The sequence below is a fragment of the Papio anubis genome, chromosome 12, assembly GCF_008728515.1.
Source record: "Papio anubis isolate 15944 chromosome 12, Panubis1.0, whole genome shotgun sequence".
Classification (NCBI taxonomy): Eukaryota; Metazoa; Chordata; class Mammalia; order Primates; family Cercopithecidae; genus Papio; species Papio anubis.
This window is the reverse complement of record NC_044987.1, coordinates 71,146,291-71,152,151: the sequence shown is the minus strand read 5'-3', so window position 1 is coordinate 71,152,151 and position 5,861 is coordinate 71,146,291. Positions and strand designations below refer to the sequence as shown.

The following is a 5,861-nucleotide window of genomic DNA, read 5'->3' as shown; positions in this document are numbered from 1 at the left end:
CTGTGCACTGCATGATTACCTATCCCTGGGGCTTTGCAGAATACTTACTTGCACATGGTAGCACTCAGTATCCCTCTATTGATAGAACACTAGTTCTGGAGAGTGATTAATCCCATAGATTCTTGCCTCTGTGAAGGACAAAGACACTAGTTTGAAAGGAAGAAGCTCCAGAGATACCACAAAGAACTATGTGAAATCTTGTGACTTGATGAATTATAAGGTGATGTTTGAGGCAAGAAGCAGGGGTCTGAAGGGAAAAGGAGGATAATGAAGAAGTGGCACTTGAGTCTGCTGGCTGGGACTTTATTGTATTTCATAAAGTAGTGCTAAAAAATCATTACCATAGTTAGGATTTGAAAGACTTGACGTAAAGATTTCAATTTAGAATAACTACCACTTATGAACACCCAATATGTCTAGACAGTGTATGTTGCCTACTTTATGTTTTAAACTGACAACTCTACATGTTAGGTATATTTATGCCAGTGTTATAGATGAAAAAATTGAGATTCCGAGAAGTTAAGTAACTCACCTGTGGTCACACAGATAGAAAGGGAGTGGAATAATAATTTTTTAAAAGTTGAAACACTGATCTCATTCCCAAATATGATCTCTTCATGCTAACCTCAATTTACCCTGAACAATGGACGTGTACCACCTCTTCAGGATCTCTGCCAGGAATCAATCACATCTTCAACTTCTTCTCTCACCAAAAATACAGTTTAACAATCTCTGATGAAATAGACTGAGGTGTGTGCAATTTGCCCTCCTTTTCTTCAGTCACTCCTGGTTTGGTACCATGAAGAAAAGAAAATAGGCCCAAAAGGAGTGGACCAAATGAGAAACATGATTTTGTTTGTTCCTCATCATAAACCTGGGCTGTGTCCTGTCACTCGCATTTTCTGGGTGAGGAAACTGAAGCTCAAGGAGGTCAGGGGATTCGACTACGTCTGAACAACTAGTCAAGGGAAGAACCAGGACTGAAACTCAGGCATGCATTCTCCTAGTCCCGCACCTGTTCCTTTACACCAGGAATGCCTGTGCCGCAGCTCCCAGCATGGTCCATGGCAACCACTTATGTCTGAATATATGATCTATTATTGCACTAATAACTTGACAGGTACTATACAAAATGCATTGCATGAATTCTCTCTTTTAATTCTCATAACAAGCCTATGATGTAGGAACTATTATTTGTCCCATTTTCTTACAGAGGAAGAAACTGAGGCACAAAGAGATTAAATGACTTGGTTAAGTGGCAGAGCCAGGTTTTAATCTGGCTCTGACGACTGCTGAGGCTTTGCTCTTGAAAGTGGTAACATGCGCCTCTCTGTCTTCTAATCATGGAGTGTTATTCAATTATCTCCTCTCTCAGAGAAGGCCAGTGCTATCTTCATTTAGGGCTGGGCTCAGTTGAATAAATTTTACATGGCAGGCCTCTTAAAAGTCTTTTTTTCCAGATTTTGAAAAGAAGTAAAAACAGTCCCCTTGGAAGATGGAAGAGAAAGATAGTTTGTTGCTGGCTGACTTTCATCAGTATTAATTAATATCACCTTTTGAAAGCCCCAGGGCTAAGGGGTGAATATTTCCTTGTATTTCATTTGAATTATTTACTGAATTGAATTCTGAAATGAAACTCTATGCAAGCAATGACCCATGCAGACACTGCAGGTGCTACTTTCATCCTGTTAATGAGTTTTGCTAGCTAAAGACAATCCTTTTAGGGGTTTTGTCTCAGTTTCAGGAAAAGGAGTTTGGAGAGATAGTGATGAGAATACCACAGAGTCCCCAGGTCATGGTTTTGTCCCCTCCCTCACTTCATGCTTTTAGCTTTTGAAGGCCCACAGCTTCATCTTCCTTATCTGCTTAGCTCTTTAATGGATAGTTTTCTCATCTGTCAAATTGGGCTGTGTGGGGGATAATAATCATAGCTGCCATAACTCTGATTTCTGTTGAGTTTCTTGCTCCTTAAGATAAGGTTGGGCCTAGCCCCCATTGCATCTCAGTAGATAGCCAATATACTACCCAAGATTTTAGTGCATTCCCTAGGTAGAGTGGTGGTTCTTAACCTTATAGTCACCTTGTACTCTAAGCTCCTGCATTTGCAGAATTTGTTCAGTGTTACCTGTCCCTGTCTGCTTCTGAGAGACAAGTCATTTTACTCAATTTGCCTGGTAGCAGCCCTGATAGCCTTCCTTTTACATACACGTGGCAGCTGGCGTAGTTAACACTGATCTACCAAATAGGGTATAATTTTGTGTTCTTTACTCATCTAGTTTTTGAGTCTGCTGCTCCTTCCTTCAAAGTAACAAATAGTGTCACATATTGAGGGCTTATGGTGTGTTAGAATCAATCACCTCCATATGTTACCACATTTCATACTCAAAATAGTTCTGTATGATAAGAGTTTTTATTCCCATTTTGCAGATGGAGAAATGGCAACTCAAGTCATAACAAGGAAGTTAAGAAACCAGGATTTGAAAAACTGTCTGATTTCAAAGTCTTAACCCTTGCGTCCCTGATACTGCTCTGAAGGCTGAACGTTTGCTGTGCTCTGGCCTAGCTTCTGGGCCAGGGGAGGGGTTGGTACCATCTCTTCTTGTGCTGGGTATTCTGGTAGGGCACTGGGCTTTGTCAGTGGAGTCTGAGGACTATGCTCTTTATAGGGAAGACAGAGGCCTTTATCCCTTTCTTCCAAGTCTCCCATCTCTTCTTGAGTTCTCGCCACAAGACAGTGCTCCTCCAGTTGCCCACAGGTCTCCCAAGCACGCCTTCCTTGGGCATGACTGTTGCCATAACACAATGACTGGTGAGAAGGAAGGAAACTCTCCCATCATCTCCAAGCCACGATTTAGTGTATTGTTGTATTTTAGTGTATTTCATATGGAGTAACCCAGTCTCTACCTCGTGGTCCTGAAAATATATGCCTCATATATCTGACAAGGTATATCTCAACTCAAAGGTTGGTCTTTCTCGGAAAGTTTTCTTCCACTGTCCCAAATAAGCGGGAGTCCTTCTCCTACTCCAGTAGCTCTGTTACATCTCTCTGATTCACTGAAATCATATTTATCTCAAATTGAAGTTACTGGAATGACTCCATTTCTACAAAGTGCCCAGAAAAGGCAAATTTATAGAGACAGAAAGTAGATTAGTGGTGGCCTGGGGCTGTGGGTGGGAACAGGGATTAACTGTAAATGGACCTGAGAGATCTTACTAGGGGAATGAAAATGTTCAAAACTTATCTATAGTGATCGTTGTACCACTCAGTAAATTTACTAGAGGTCATTGAATTGTACGCTGAAAATGGGTGAATTTTATGATATGTAAAACATACCTTACTAAAGCTGTTAAAAGAAGAAATTACCCTGTTTATTTTCCTCTTTATTACTGTCTTATATTCTGATTAGAATGTAAGGCTATGATGGCAGGGATCTTGTCTGTCTTGTTCACCAATATGTCCCCAGCACCTAGAACAGCACCTGGCACATAAAAAGAGCTCAGCAAGTATTCAGAGAATGCGTGAATAAATGAGCTAGCAATCTCTTGCCATTTTGTAAACACTCAGTACAAGCCTGTGAAAAGATACATACTCAATACAGAATCAATAACTTCAAATCTAAAAATCACACATTAAGGATAAAAGAAATCACAAACCCTCCAATCTCAATGGTGCCAGATTGTTTGCTGTTAACTCAGCATTTTCTCTACCTCCTTCTACATCATCTTCATCATTACATCATCATTATAGAGAAATCGGCAATTACATTTCCCAGAATTCCTTTACCAGATGGTTGGTTCCCTGTTAGATTCTGTAAACTCTTGTGAAAGTTGAAGCAGAAGCCATTATTCTCTGACAGCAATTGTGGGCAGATGGGAAGCGGGAGAAAGGTGAGGTTTGCAGAGCTGTCAGGTTAGTTCCTATGAGTCATCTGCTTCAATGCTACAGGTAGCTGAGATTGTAGCTTTCCTGCAATATCTGAAGTTTGCAGTACCTCTTGCCCTAATCTTTGCTACCCAAGTCTTTCCAATGGTTATGGTTGTATAAGTGTGTAATTCCTTATATTAAAATCTTTCCTGTTTGGAAAACCTGGAAGTGGTCTGGTCTCTTTTTCTGATTAAACTCTAACTAATACAATGGGTATAATTTTTAAAAACTCAGGGTTGAATGTTCGTGAAGAGAAGGAAGGGAAGAGCTTCTTTGTGTCCTTTTCTAGGCTTTAGTTGGCCTTAGGAGGAACATTTTTTCTTAATCTCTGGACACCATGGATCTTGAGGGAATGAGCCTCTTTTCCTATTCCCATCAGACTTCTGTCATCTCTTTCTCTTACTCTCTGTTCTATGGTCATTGTGAATGGTTTCTTTCCTTTATATTGTCTTCACCATCTTCCAGAAGCCCCCAGTGTACCTTTTCCCAGAGCACTCATTTATGGAACTTGGGCACTTTTCCTGCTTTTTCATTCTTGATAAAATCACCTGGTTGCCTGTTTACATCAAGGGAGCAGAGCTGACACTGGGCAAAATTCTCCAAAGCAAGACACATCTAGCTTACTCACCAACCTTCCCAAACCTTGTGCCAGACAGTTATGGAGCCAAGTACTTAGATTTGCTGCCTAGAAAAATACATTGTATAATGTGCTACTTCCTTCAAATCATACCAAAGAAATGAAATTAGGCTAAGATCACCTTTTAATAATTATTCTGTCAGACTACACTGTCTTGCTTCAATTGGAGCCTGAACAACTGTGTTTCTGAACCCTCTGTAGAAACAGGCTGGGCAAAATCTGTAGGCTCTTCGCTACTTAGTTTGGCCTCACTCAGCTCCTCTTATCTGCAGATCCAGGACCTCATAAAGCCTCCAGCCATTCCTGATCAGGACATAACTTACAACAGCAGCCTGGTGCCCATAACCTGGACAGCCTGGAATGAAGTCACACTCCCAGACTTGATGTTCGAATGACAAGAATGAACTCTGACTGTTTGAGTGCCCCCACAGTCCTGGGACTTCCTGACTCAGGATGAGACTTTGCCAGACTGGGCATTTGCTACCATCTCTGCCCTATGGTGGCCTGCTGATTATGCCTTGCATTAAACTTTCTCTTTCTATGAATGGGTCCCAACTTGAACTCTATCTCTGTGGTTGGGACTTTCACTCAGGTCAGTTTCTTTCTTCCATGCTGGAATGGTAGTAGAGAAGTGCTGAAATCTCCTACCTGAACTCAGTCCTCCCAAGTTACTGGTTGAGGTCCTGCTAAGAATGAATGCCTCACTAGAATTGCCATCACCTGACTGTATGCATATACATCTCTTCCAGTACCCGAGCTCTTCCCTTTTCAGTACTCCATCATCCTGTCTTCTGTCTCCCACCCACCGCACCCTACCAGTAGCCTTGCCTTGCCTAAATCAGTGCAGAACAAACTGTACCTGTCAGACCTTGTGTCTTGAGCCATCCAGTTGTCTTTGCTGGAACCAGCTTCTTCCGTTGAGCTAGTTGAAATTCAATAAGCATTCATGGATCTTCTGTTATGTGCTAGGGGACAGAGAGCCAAGTATGCCTCAGTTCCTACCTCTAGGAGTCCACAGCATTGCCTAGAAAAATGTCCCTCTGCTGGCTGGCACACATCACTCACGGCCCACTGTGTATCACATCTAAGTCCGTATTCCAGCATGGCAGAATTTCTCACAGCTGGAAGCAAGATTGAATGCAATGTGGGATGAAATCTTCTTGTTAGTTCAGGCAGAAGCAACACTGGGGTTGAAATTCTCCAAGTAATATTTCCATTTGTCTGGGGGAAATTGATAGAGGCTTAAAATGCTTTTCTGCTTACAAAGGTGGAGGGAGTCAGTCAGATCACTGGATAGTC

General features: G+C 41.7%; 1 long non-coding RNA gene across 2 annotated transcripts in view; it reads left to right on the top strand.

Annotated features, from left to right (window-relative positions):
- Window positions 1–5,861, top strand: part of LOC108581959 — a 125,518-nt gene that overhangs the window by 23,178 nt on the left and 96,479 nt on the right. The gene's annotated exons all lie outside the window — the stretch shown is intronic.